The following is a 14,395-nucleotide window of genomic DNA, read 5'->3' as shown; positions in this document are numbered from 1 at the left end:
CGCACGCACCTACACGCACGCGTGCACGCATATATACAGACACAAACATAAACGCACACCAACGGACGACACCACGGCGCCTGTGCCAGGCTAGGTGCACCTCGAGGCCACGTGCGGTGTTTTGCATGCTCACTGTCAGGGGGTCACGATTGACAGAGTTGCACACACAAAGGTCCCCCGTATAGCTTTCACAGACTGTTGGGGCAAGTGCTGTTAGCGAGCACCTATGAAGGCTGGCACGGCACACGAGGGGGAGGGCGGCCAGCACCACGCCCGGCCGCCTTTGTCTCCCCAGTGGCGATGTTTACACACCGCATCAGCTACGCATTTGAGGCCGAGTCGACCAGCGGGAGGCCCAGGACCGGTTCAGATAATATTTACTGATTGTTGGCCGTGAGTGGGAATCGAACCTCTCACACGCACGCTCGCGCGCGCTGTTCAATCAACACCATCTCATTCCGTTTACACTATTAGCCTGTACACACACAGACAGAGAATGGCGCTTGCTGAGCCAAATGCAAACAATTAACTCCGTCGATTAACGAAAAGCAAATAAACTCTTCGGCGTCGCAAGATAATGTTGCGTCGCGCTGTTTATTAACATGCTTACTGGATGAGCAAGCATCTGCAACGGCGCGTGTGTTCATCTTCTCGTGTGTGATTATTTATGCTCAGACACTCGCTATTGCAATGCGTAATGCATTGACGATCGTGTTCCGTGCCGGCCTTCAGCATAGGCGCTCGCTGACAGCACTTGCCCCAACAGTCTGTTAAGGCTACACGTGGGGAGTGGGGGAGTGATCTTTGTATTCGTTACGCGCGCGTGCACATTTTTATTTTGGTGAAATAGACACGGTGACGTCACAGAAGCGCAACACACGTGTGTGTGTCACTGACGTCATATGACGGCATGAACACTGCGCCGTGTGGCACCGAGACCGCCACAGTAAACATCAACTCCTGGAGTGAACGTGCGCTGGGGTGAAGGCCTGCCCACACCGGGGTCGTTTGACCATACTTCACCACGCTGGTCGATTGATTGACAACTGGGGATTCGTCCGTGGAGGGTTCACGTGTAGGGCTCGCCGTGGTCAGGATTAGAACTACTGGAAATCTGGGGAAAAAGAGCTTTATTGCTCATCGGATTCCTCCAGTACGAATACAAATATTATGAAAAAATATATATATTCTGAACTCAAGTGGAGCCGGGGTCAAAGGGCAGTGCGCTAACCACACACGTCACCGCTCATTCCACTCGTAACGCAATTTCTGACGCTTCTCAAACGTTTGGGATTCTGGATCGTGACACGGCACACGATGCCCTCCTGACTTCGACATCCGTCCGACGATAAAAGTCAGTGACGAGTGGATGTCCGAGACCCGGTCATGAGGTTTCCCCGCGCATCTACCGGGCGTGGTGAAGTATGGTCAAACGACCTCGCCGTGACCCACATTGCGTGCGGAGGGAATATCCGACTTGCTGTAATTGGCTGACAACAGGACCGTAAATTATAATAATTATCATTATCACAATTATAAATTACAATTACGGATAACGATTGCAATGTAGTGAGCCCTTATATATATACACACACTGTGACATCTCAAAGCGCTTGAAGGTACAAAGAAAATCCCACGGATATAATAGCGTCCCATCAGTATATTTATTTATACTGCGGGTGGAATCCGATGAGCTATGAAGCTCTTCCTCCCACCCCTCCCTCCACAGATGTCCAATCCGTAGGGGCGGATAAGAACGTTACATCGCATCGTGCATCTGCGTATATTTTTGCGCGTGACGGAACAAAAAAATACACTCCGTGATGTTCGCCCCGAATCTCGCCCCGCGTCGGAAGCCATGCAGCTTTTGAGCCTGGGTTGCGCTCGGGTGAGCCACCCAACTCGCATACCAAGCAAGTGTTGTCGGTCAAGCGAACATCCCCATCGTCGGACTGCACTCTGCTTCAAAACGCCACGCTGCACATCTTCGATCACAACAGCAAGCCACACGCGACACTCATCCAGCAGTGGATTGACACACGTGCTGTACGTCACGCTGCACGTACACACACACAAGCATGAACCCGTCTCGAAACTGCACTGCTTTACGCATGTACAGCGCGCGCACGCCCTTACAGCAAATAATGGTGATTATTATAGGAAGTGTTCTGCAATCGTCATCGTTCATCGCGACTGACGGGAGTGATTGAAGGGGTGTCCAACGCCCAGGGCGACTGAATTCAGCCCCGGCCCCCTCCCCTCGACCCCCCCACCCCTCCCTCCCCTCCCATCATCTCTGAGCCTAACCCCTAATTCCTGTTCATCTCTCTCCTTCGACCAGCAGCAGCGGCAGCGGCGGCGGCAGTAGCAGCGGCCGGCGACGGCAGAGAAGCGAAACGTCGGCACTCGAATTTGAGTTGCCGCGGCACGGCGGGGATGTCTCAGTCACGTAGGTGTGAAATGCGATTTATTTTATTTTCTACCTACGCGACTTTACCGACAGAACCAAAGAGTATGGATTCCTGACAGTCACGAAAGCTTCAAATCTAGACTGCCACCGGCCGTTGTCGAGTCGACCGCGCGCGCGCGCGAGCGATTCGGTCGCGCGCAACTCCGTCGATTTGCGTGCGACTGAGTTGAGAGTCGCTTGCGTCCGTTGGAACCATCACACTTACCCTCCCCCACCCTTGCTAAGCAGTGTTACAAAAAATAATTGGCAGGGATTTATGTGCTTATGCAATTGTACCCAGATACTTTGTTTTGTATGATGAATGTTTCGTGATTTGCCTAACGTTTCTCTTACTTTGCGCTCCTATCGTTAGTGGAGTTTTTTTTCGCAATGTTTGTTGTTGTTACTCGCTGATCCGCCCCTACTGGACCTGGACATCTGTTAAAAAAGAGCTTCAAATTTCGTCTGATTCCTCGAGGATAAATTCAAATACTGATTCTGATTTGTGCAACTGCTCACTCAAAATGAAGTCGGTTGTGGAGCTAGCTGCTCCGGTGTGGTAATTGCCGTAAAACTCCCACGAATATCATCATCATCGCCTTCATCACCTCATCATTACCATCAACACTGTCATCATCAACACCATCATCGATCTAGACAGTTTGCTGTATATTCCGCTGGCAGTAATGTCGAGTTTAATTAGATGGAATGTAACATTAAGCATAAGATTATATGCTTGATAGAAACAGGTACATTGCATTCTACAGCTACAAGTCAGTCAATCTCTCTGCCCTCTACACACTCTCTTCGCTCCATACAAGAACCCTTGCCCGAAACGTCAGCCTCGTATTTGTGTTCTGCTCGTAAGCCAGCGTTGATAACGAACGCGTTGGCTTTGTATTTGATTTACGCGTCAGTGCCTGCTACAAACGAGCATCTCTCCCCTTGCACGTTTGCTGTTACATATTTCGCTTCTCGAGAAAGAGAGAGAGACAGGCGTGCGCCGGTTGGGCGGTGAGGGGTGCGGGGAAGGGTGGGAGAGTGGTGGGGGTGGGGAGAGAGACGTGCATCCAGCAGTGGATCGAGCAAGACCCTTGAGATCACTTGCTCTCGGGCCTGTGAGCAGTCGCGGGCCACGTGAGCGAGCACCCGCTCAGAGACGCGGAGACTGGCTAGAGCGATTACGCCCTGCGTGGGAACACCAAATTCCAAAGGCTGACGCCGGTTTTGGGTATCGTGAGGTTCAACCAAAGATTTCAATCGTGTGTGTGTGTTTGTGTGTGTGTGTGTGCGCGCGTGTTGTTTGCTTGTTGAAAATGAAAACAATTCATTTGAAGTACGCTCGAGGCTAACCTGTACACCCACCACCGCCACCACCATCATCATCACCTCGATCCCGTAATGATTACAGCTAGCCGATGTAATAACATCACTCTGCTATGCTCTCATTTTTTTTTAAACAACACAAATCGGCGACATGAGGTCACCCACCGACGTTACCGGCCACACTGTGAACCTAAAATCACGTGTGCAATGCACACGAGTGTTCATATGTCGATGTCTTCACAGGTAATCATTGACAAAACATGCATGTTCGCTCTGCGTTAATGCGCGTGCACGAGTGCACCTGGTTGCAATGCAGACGTAACTGTCACCGTAATTCATTTACCATAACATGCACGGCGACGCACGCAATGCATTAGTCCGTATCAATGCATTGGTCCCTATCAATGCATTAGTCCGTATCAATGCATTAGTTCGTATCAATGCATTGGTCCGTATCAATGCATTAGTCCGTATCAATGCATTAGTTCGTATCAATGCATTAGTATTCAGAGAGCGTAGACCCGGTACGTAAACTCGCAAATCGCGTATGTTGACACGTACGTGTGTGCGTGAATTTCTCGAAGTAATCATAAGCGTCGCCTTTTTGGAGTCGTGTAGACCTCTATAGGTTCGCGTCCAGAGAGGGTGAACTGCCGACAAGATGGGCAGGTCACCAGCAATCGATCCGAGCAACGCCTCGATGCTGCTGATGAGCTACCGACTTTACCGAAAAAACCCAAGAATATGAATCCTTGCAGTCACGGAAGCTTCAAATCTAGAGCTACCGCGACTCGAAACCGGTGCATGCAGAGTTTGCTTGTCTTGAGACAATACCGCTGAAATGACGCACTACCCCGATAATGGCGGATAATGGGTCGTGTGAGAAATTTCTATATATTCATACGCAGACGCGTATTTGTGTAGTCGATATCTGAATTGTATACATTGAGTAAAATGTATTATTTTTGGGTGGTTAGCGGCGCTAGGAGAGCCTTCGTTCAGCAGTGGATCGACTGTGCTGTATTTGTTATCATGCGTACGATGCGCATATCCCTCCCAACTCGCTGGGACACATTAGGCACGCAGAGGTTTCTCCACAGCAGTATATATATACAGTATATATATACTGTATGTGTGTGTATATATATAAATGCAGTGTGGAATTTAAACAGTCGAGAGGACTAATGGGGTAAGGGCAACCACCTTTACGGATCACGTCAAATGTCATTTCCAAACGCTTTGTCCAATGAAAGGCAATTCAAGAGAGGTCATGCTCCACGTATGACTCGTGTGTGTGTGTGCGTGAGTGCGTGTGTGCGTGTGTTAAGGCTATACGGGGGATCTTTGTCTTTGTCTTTGTTTATAGAGCGGTAGTGTAGCGGTTAGCGCGCTGCGCTACGAACCAGGCGACCCGAGTTCGATTCCCGCTCACGGCCAAAATCAGTGACGATTGTCTGAGCAGGTCCTGGCCCTCCCCTAGGTCGACTAAGCCTTAAATGAGTAACTTGTGTAGTGTGTAAACATCGCCACGACCTCGTGTGCGGTTCTGGCCTTCATAGGTGTTCGCTAACAGCACCTGCCCCAACAGTCTGTCCAGGCTATACGGGGGATCTTTGTCTTTATAGAACCGATACTGACCCTCTTCTTGTCGTGTCGACTCTGCCTTAAATAGGCTCCGAGTCTCGTGTGTAGACTTCAGCGATGGAGAGACAAACACGGCCACGCTTAGGAGATGCCCCCCTGACGCCAACAGGGGCTACACGGGGACTCTTGTGTGTATGTATATAATCAGCTTATATAAACAATATAATTCAATATTACAACTCCGAACTGAATAGCCCTTTATTTTAAACACGTGTGCGCGTATTGCACGTGTTCTACCGTGCAGGGTAAAGCCACGCGCACACGTGCAGCAGTGTCCATTTGAGACGGACAGGCTTGACTGTAGGGACTCCTGATTTCGCGCAAGTTGCGTGTGTTTGTCCGTCTGTGTGTATCTCCGTACATTCTCCCGAAATGCGGGGCGATCAGAGCCAAGCGATAAAAGTGACCATAGCAAAAAAATGGAACGTTCGTACGTGCGAACCACAGCGCGCACGTATGAACACACCACTCGCACGCGTACCAGCACGGCACTGACGCACCCACATCACGATCACGCGCGCAGCACATGCGCGCGCGCGCTGTGCACCCACGCATGAATTTATATACACAAAGGGCGGATTACTAATACACAAATAAAAATAAAAACCTGTCATCGCGCGGGTCAGAGCGCGGGACTCACGCAAGGCGCCGCGGGACTTGCGTACTCGCGCGCGCATTTAGACACGAGGTCTTGGCTGTGTATTTACATGCAAACAATCGTGCTGCTGACGCCGCGCAGATCGAGTGCACGTGGGCAACGCTGAGCGTGCTGCCTGCGAAGAGGCGACGGGGCGCACGCACCGTAGCGTTCACCACAGGACTCACTCGCACACGTGAACCGCATGACTCACCCACGCACACACGCAGCTGACACACACACACACACGGCCCACAGGTCTCACGCACACTCACTCGGAGGGGGGGGGGGGTGGTGCGCACACGAACTCCCGGCCTGTTTGCGGCTCTGACCGCTGGGAGTCAAATCGCTCCAGGCCAGGGCCTCCACGTGGCCCTGGGCGCAGTGGCCGCCCGCAAAGCGCCAAGAATGTGGGCAGGCAGGCAGCCCTCTCCTGCCGCGGCGCTGATAGGGGCGGCGCGCTCAAGGAAAGACAACGCAAGAGCCAGCGCGCTTGCGTTGAATCGCGCAGAGTGATGCCGCGTAGCCTCCGTGTGCGCGTCGAATCAGCCTCCAAAAACAAAACATAGTACCTGGTGCTGTGTGCAGTACACACATCGCCACCACGGAAGGCAAAGTCCCGCCGGGCGTGGTGCCAACCGAGCCATCACCGTCCTGTGCCGTGCCGGATTTCATCGGTGCCGCTGCTCGCTAACAGCACTTGGCGCCAGCAGTATGTTACAGGCTAGACGGGGGGTCTTTGTCTTTGTGTGTCAGCGGTAGTGCAGGGGAGCGGTAGTGCAGTTGTTACAGCGCTGCTCTCTGCTGCGTGCCCGGCCACCCGAGTTCGACTCCCGCTCACGGCGAATATTTGAACCGAACAGGGTCCTCCCCTAGCTACCCCTCCCCCCGAGGTCGACTCAGCTTTATGGAGTACCTGGAGTAGTGCTTATACATCACCACTGGGGAGACAAAGGCGGCCGGGCGTGGTGTTAGTAGCCACACCACCCCCTCGTTCGTCGCCTTCCAGGCCTTCATAAACACTCGATAGGGGCACTTGCCCCAACAGTCTACCCAAGGCTACATGGGGGATCTCTGTCTTTGTTATACACAAGTGTAAAGGTGTGTTATGTACTCTCGTGTATATATGTACGTGTCGAAGTTTACTATATTACATAAATACGCGACTTATATGCAGAATAGAGTATGTGTATATTATGTGTGTGCGTATCATATATGCAAGAGACATATATGTACTAGCATATACATGTAATGCTAATGTAACTGAGTAATGTGTACATCCATGTATTGTGCAGTTTGTATTGCATTTATGCAATTGTGTTATATACATATATAAACGCGCAATGGGATGTGTAGTGTGCATGATGTAACTGTGCAGCCCTACTCTTAACATGCATGTGAAATGCTGTGTCATTGTGTGTCATGTACATATGTGTTTTATATAGACTATGTGAGTAATGTGTGTGTGTATATCTGCATGGCGTGTATTGTGCCTGTTATGTGTATATTCTGTATATATGTTTGTATCCATATGAAACACGAGACGTAGCTACGTAACATCATACATGCATGCAGCACTTACAAAACGTCAAACACAAACGCACGCTGGCTACGTATTGTGCGAAAGAAGTTCAACGTACATACCATGTGCCGAACATAATATACAACATCTATACACACACACAAATATACATTTACGCTTGTAAAATAGTGTATAGTGTTGCATGCACTGCACAATACATATGTGTATGCAGAATACGTCGTGATAATTATACTAATTCTAAAGCTGATACGCAATTTCTGAAATACCTAAGTGGTTGAATGTGTATATATGTACAGCGGGCAGAAGCACCGCGGTTAATGCGCTGTGCTCCGAACCTGGCCACCCAGGTTCGATTCCCGCTCACGGCCAACACCAGTGACGATTATCTGAACCGGTTTGGGTCTCCCCTAGGTCGACTCAGCCTCAAGTGAGTACCCGCTGCGATGTGGGAATATCGTCACTAGGGAGACAAAGGCGGCCTGGGGCGAAGTGCTGGCCACCCACCCCCTCGTGTCCCGTACCGGTCTTCATAGGTGCTCGCTAACAACACTTGCCCCAACAGTCTGTTGAGGCTATACGGGGGAAATGTGTTATGCATTGCATGTATACTTATGTTATGCATATCACATGTGTGCTGCATAATCGGTAAATGTGTAGTATTTATACATAAACAAGATTACACGTTATCCCTGAATTGTCTAATCCCGCGTGAGATATCGCCTTTGTCTCCCCGGCGAGTGGCGATGTTTAAGCACCATACCAGGTACTCATTTAAGGCTGAGTCGACCTAGAGGGTGCACAGGACCGGTTTAAATATTCGCCGCCGTTATTAGTCGTGAGCGTGAATCGAAGTCGCGTCGCCTGGTTGGTAAGCGCCGCTGGGCTAGCCACTGCACCATCGCTCCTTACACAGAGACAAGTAAAGACAAACATCTCCCGTATATTGTTAACAGGCTGTTAGCGAGCACCTGTGAAGGCCGGCACGGTGCGATGTTTACACACCGCACCAGGTACTCATTTGAGGCCGAGTCGACCTGGGGGAGACCCATAAAAACAGACACACGCACACACATATTTATGCGCATGCGTATGCATTAGGTGAATGCTACGTAATGGTATCTGCTATATTGTATATCCACGTGTTACTCAATGCGCAGGTTAGCATTTCACCGTGTGCATTCAGACATGTCCAAATACCAGTGGCATCCGTGTCGACAAACGTCTTGGAATTCATCTCTATACACACGTGGTGACCTTTATATATAGTAAGATATTTATATAAATCCAGATGAGAAGCCACAATTGAGACGTCCTCTTATCATCGTCGTCATCTTGAGCCATGATCGATCCACTGTTAGATGACGCCTTTCAAAGCCGTCGCAATCTCCGACGGACCCGCGATCCATTGATCAATTCCCCTCCACGCCACCCTTCCCACCCCATAGCGCCTGGCTGCACACGAGCTGACGGTGGTGGTGATTATGACGATGGCGATTCCATGAGCTTGCTTCAACACAGAATGCAGCACGGCGATATCGACGGAATACGGGGTGGGTTCAATGCAATATATAACACGATGAAGACGAACACAAATCAAAAAGGAATTAAGTCTTAGATGGAATCCAATGTCATATTGAGATATTAAAAAAAGAGGATAAGCCCCCGTTTTGTCAGCTGGACTTCGTTTGAATACCCGTCTTCATTTAACAGTTCATTTTATCGTCTGTACTCTTCCGTACGCTGACTTCGCACTGGCCAATGTGGTGAAGTATAGACAAATAAGGAGGCCACTCATCCAGAAAGCAATGTCTGCGAGCACGCGCATGGACACATCTCACGCGCGTCCGCACGTCCTGGCAAACCCAGCAGGGGTTTGAGTTATTGATGAGGCTTGACTGCTGATGAGAGCCCAAGGATCAAAACCTGATCCAGAGTTTGCTTGATGGAGCAAGTGGCTGCGGGATATTATCAGTCTGGATATACAATAGACCAAGGGACGGTAACACTGGCGCCGCGGTGGCTAGGAGATGTTAACTACCTCGCCTGGTATACAGGAGGTCGTGGGTTCGAGCTCGACCCTGGCGCCTGCTGTATGTTTGGTACCGTGAATTTTGCCCCGGGTCTTCCGCTTTTTCACCCCACATTTAAAAAACACGCGTTTGGAGTATTTGTCTGCTCTACATTTCTCCGTGATAATCCACTATGTTGAGCTATCATTTGTGGCCAGGTTGCATCTGAAGAATTTATAAAAAAATATAGCTCAGTGGGCCTTACCTTGTAAAATAAAAAGAATATATATTTAAAAAAATCTGTTGTTATGCAGTATGCGTAGAGTGGATGAAAACAACAATGAAATAAATCAAAACCGGGAATTATTTTTCAGTTGTAAAAAAAAAACCAGCAGACGAGATATTATATCAGCGTGCACAACGCAGCTCCCGGGTCGAATGGAATTGTTGCTGTAAAAGTGCCATCAGTCATAATTATTTTTTCTATTTACGGAAAATGTTCTTCCCCGTGGTTATTGCGTAAACACGGCGGGGTACATCAACGAAACGTTCACACAAACACACGAACGTGCTAATAATCTGCCCACATTGATGACAAAGATCCACCGACGAGCCTGAACGGACTGTTGGGGCAAGTGCTGTTAGCAAGAAGCACCTATGAATGCTGGCACGGCACATGAGGGGGGTAGGTGGCCAGCACTACGCCCGGCCGACTTTGTCTCCCTAGTGGCGATGTTTACACACCGCGCCAGGTACGCATTTGAGGCCGAGTCGACCTAGGGGAGGCCCAGGGCCGGTTCAGATAATCGTCACCGCTGTTGGTGGCCGTGAGTGGGATTCGAACCCCGGGTTCGCCAGGTTCGTAGCGCATCGTAGCGCTAACCGCTACACTACCACTCATTGATGACACGCAGATTGACACACACACACACGCACGCCAAGTTACACACACACACAGACACGTAAAGTTACACACAGACGCACACGCGCGCGCACGCACACACAAACAGCAACAACAACAACAACGGGCGGTTAAACGACGCCGCGTGGCAAATGTAAGCGGATCGAAAGCAGAGCAGTAACGAGTCGAAATATTGTTACGTAGATAATAATGGCAGTCGCAGTCAATACGTTCAGGGCTTGCGTGCAACCGTACGGCATATATTCAACGGGGTATATATTGACAGTCTATATTATGATATTGACAGTCTATATATAAACAGCATTTCTGTGTATACTAACATTAAGTTGACATTATATGCAATACCCCGTTGGATATATACCGTACGCCATGCAGTCTGTGATGTGCAGTCACGGCACTACGAACTCATTAAAATATAAGACGCGTAGTTTGACACTCTGTTGGCTTCATCCAGCAGTGGATCGACAAAGGGCTGTATATATATAATGTTTGTACATATAAACCGACATCTGTAGCCTGCACATATATATATTGAATATTGACTTATCCTTCTCCTCCATCACCATCATCATCATTAATAATAATAATTAATAATAATAGCTATTGATGCTATTTATCGCATGTTTAAATACTGTATCGACAAATATCATGCTTTAATAGGCAGCAAACATATATAACCACGATAATTTAGGAAATACTGCAATGTGTAAATAAACATCGATACGCACAGCGCACGGACTCATTCAGCAAAATGCTGTGTATATATGTGATGCGCACATTCGAAAATAAATAGTGTTTATAATCGCATGTACGCATTCACAGTCGCTCATTTGGGTCGAACGGGTCAAGAACATCGCTTGCTGCCTTTATGATGATTATAATATGCGGACTCGGCGATACATAATTATAATATAAACACATGAAGGCGAGAGAACATCACATATACAATGTTTCTTTCACCTCCAGATCGGCTAACATTGCGCTAGGAAACACGTGTACACACACCGCATGTGGATAATGAAGAAGCGATGTGACAAAACACAGCATTTCACGACAGTCAGTCTTGGAGTGATCATTCTGCAGATGCGATTTGAAGGCCATACAGATGATCCGAACCCAAAATATATATTTACGTGACGTAGAAAATCAAGCTCGTCGTCTAAGAATCGCGCGTGGGATAACAGTACTTGGTACGCGCAACAATTTGCTTGAGGTATCAGATACATCGAGCCGTGCACGAACATTCAGTACACGTACCTGTATATATAGACAAAGATCCCCGTATAGCCTTAACAGAATGTTGGGTGCAAGTGCCACGGCACCACGCCCGCGATGTTTACAAACCGCACCAGGTACTCATTTGATGCTGAGTCGACCTAGGAGATGCCCCGGACCGGTTCAGATGATAATCGTCACTGGCGTTGGTGGCCGTGAGCGGGAATCGAACTCGGGTCCGCCGGGTTTGTAGCGCAGTGCGCTAAGCGCTACACTACCGCTCCCCACACATATAGAAGAAAACAAATCACAAAGATCCCCCGTGTAGCCTCAACAGACTGTTGGGGCAAGCGCTGTTAGCGATCATCTATGAAGGCCGGCACGGCACACGAGGGGGTGGGTTGTCAACACCACGCTCGGCCGCCTTTGTCTCCCCAGTGACGATGTTTACACACCGAACCAGGTACTCATTTAAGGCTAAGTCGACCTAGGGGAGGCCCAGGACCCGTTCAGATAATCGTCACTGGTGTTGGCCGTGAGCGGGAATTGAACCCGAGGTCTCCAGATTCATAGCGCAGCGCGCTAACCGCTACACTACCTCTCCCCACACACACACATCTATATATATACATACAAACACAGGGCAATAACAACAAAACCTTCACACATTCATCATTGACACGGCGCCTGGCGTTTCGGGCCACGCACCCCCCTTTTTTTGCCCGCAATACATTCCACTGATTAAAAAAAATGGACAAAAGCTTTCGCGTTGCGTAAGTTGAGTCGAGGCAAATCCAATGTCGTCTCTCACGGTCACACGGGGGGGTCTGGCATCGTGGACGAACGCGCGTGCCACGACTGAGCCGGAGAGCGTACAACTCGCGCGCGTAAGTCGAAGATGTCACACTCCACACCACACACACCCACTCGCACACGAGTGTGTGTTGTGTTGTGTGTGCGCCAACTTCGCCTAGGTCGACTCGGCCTCAAATGAGTACGATGTGTAAATATCGCCACTCGGGAGACATAAGACGGCCGGGCGTGGTGCTGATCACCCCCCCCCCTACCCCCCTCGTGTGCCTTGCCGCTCTCCATAGGTGCTCGCTAACAGCACTTGCCCCTCAAAGTCTCAGAGTCTGTTAAAGCCTATACGGGGGATCTTTGTCTTTTTTTTACATCACATTATCACGCTTCTGCTATCCTCCCCCCCCCAACCTTTAAATCGCTCACTCAATTGCATGCATTCATCCGCGTGTTCTTCTACGCATGCAAGCGTGCATCCCGCATGCGTGTGCCTCGTATACACACACACCACCACACACACACCACACACAACCACACACACACGTGTACTACTGTATCAGAGCCGGCCACTAATGGAAGGGCAAATGCCCACTTAACCTCGGACATCAGCGCCGGTAAGTTGGCGACTTTTTAAAATCTCAACGATACAAGATGAACTTGCAACAGCAGCAACAGCAGCAGCAGAAGAAGCAGTTGCCAGCACCGCAGCATCCTTTCGCAAGCCACGAACGCCCCAACTCTCGTCCATTCACAACCTTCGTTCCTCGCTTTCGTTCTCCGAACGACGACAAAGAGAAACGCGCACGAGTCGCTTGCTCACCTGTGCACGGCGGCAGGCCAAGCCGCGCTCGCCGTGTTTGAGTCCGGGGGGGGGGGGGTGGGGGGGGAGGTTATTGCAGCGCTTCGAAGCGTGCGAGGAAGAGGGGGGGTGGGTAGAGATGCGAGCGTGCAAGCTCAGAGGCACCACCACCAACCACCACCACCACCAACCACGCGTATACACGGAGAGCGAGAGCGCGCAAGAGAGCGAGCGAGCTGAATGTGACAGCGACTCGGGGAGACGCGGAGAAGAAAGCGAGTGAGGAGGAGGAGCGTCTTGTGTGTGTGGACGGGGGAGTGTTATGCGAGCGAGAATGCGGGGAGAGAGCGAGAGAGAGAGAGAGTTTATGATGGGAGGCTGGAGAGACATACATGCCTCCTTATGTGTGCGGTCTGGGCTGGGTCTCAAAGTCTGCCACCTCCTCCCACCCACCCACCCACCCACCCCTCCCTCTCCCCTCCCTCCTCCTCTCTCCCCCCTCCACTCTCTCTCTCTGCTCGCCACCACGCACACCCACCACACACACACACGCGGGCAGGGCGAGCACACCGCCTGCACAGAGCGTCGCTGGCTCTCCCCTCCCTCCGTCTTCTCTCCTTCCCTTCCGGGTTGATCTCCCCGCTCCGCTGCGCTGTCAATCAGAGCCGAGGGTCTCCTCGACGCAGAACAATTGCGTTGATGCACAGAGATGCCAGTGTGTGTGTGTGTATGTAGCTACACACAGAGCTGTGTGTGTGTATGTACCTACACACACAGGGCTGTCAGTGTGTGTGTGTATGTAGCTACACACAGAGCTGTGTGTGTATGTGTGTGTCTGTGTGTGTGTACCTACACACACAGCGCTGTCTGTGTGTGTGTACGTACCTACACACAGAGCTGTCAGTGTACCTATAAGATAGGTTTTTTGGGTCAGATCGCGTTTATAAATAACGCGATCTGACCCAAAAACCTATATTATGAATCAGTGATGATTATCTGAACCGGTCCTGGGCCTCCCCTCTGACAACCTAGTACCTGGTGCGGCGT

The 14,395-nt window shown here is 50.2% G+C and overlaps 1 protein-coding gene across 1 annotated transcript in view; it reads right to left on the bottom strand.

Moving 5' to 3' along the window:
* The window catches only part of GATA2 (GATA binding protein 2), a 39,740-nt gene extending 26,028 nt beyond the window's left edge, over positions 1-13,712 (bottom strand). The window contains exon 1 of the mRNA XM_061551817.1: positions 13,370-13,712. The gene's annotated coding sequence lies outside the window, so the exon portion shown is untranslated. The remainder of the gene's footprint in view (positions 1-13,369) is intronic.
* Between the last annotated feature and the right edge of the window lie 683 nt (positions 13,713-14,395).

Source organism: Lethenteron reissneri, chromosome 15 (assembly GCF_015708825.2).
Source record: "Lethenteron reissneri isolate LAM-NWPU_2019-01 chromosome 15, ASM1570882v1, whole genome shotgun sequence".
Classification (NCBI taxonomy): Eukaryota; Metazoa; Chordata; class Hyperoartia; order Petromyzontiformes; family Petromyzontidae; genus Lethenteron; species Lethenteron reissneri.
The sequence above is the reverse complement of the archived record's forward strand: the minus strand, read 5'-3'. Positions and strand labels throughout refer to the sequence as shown.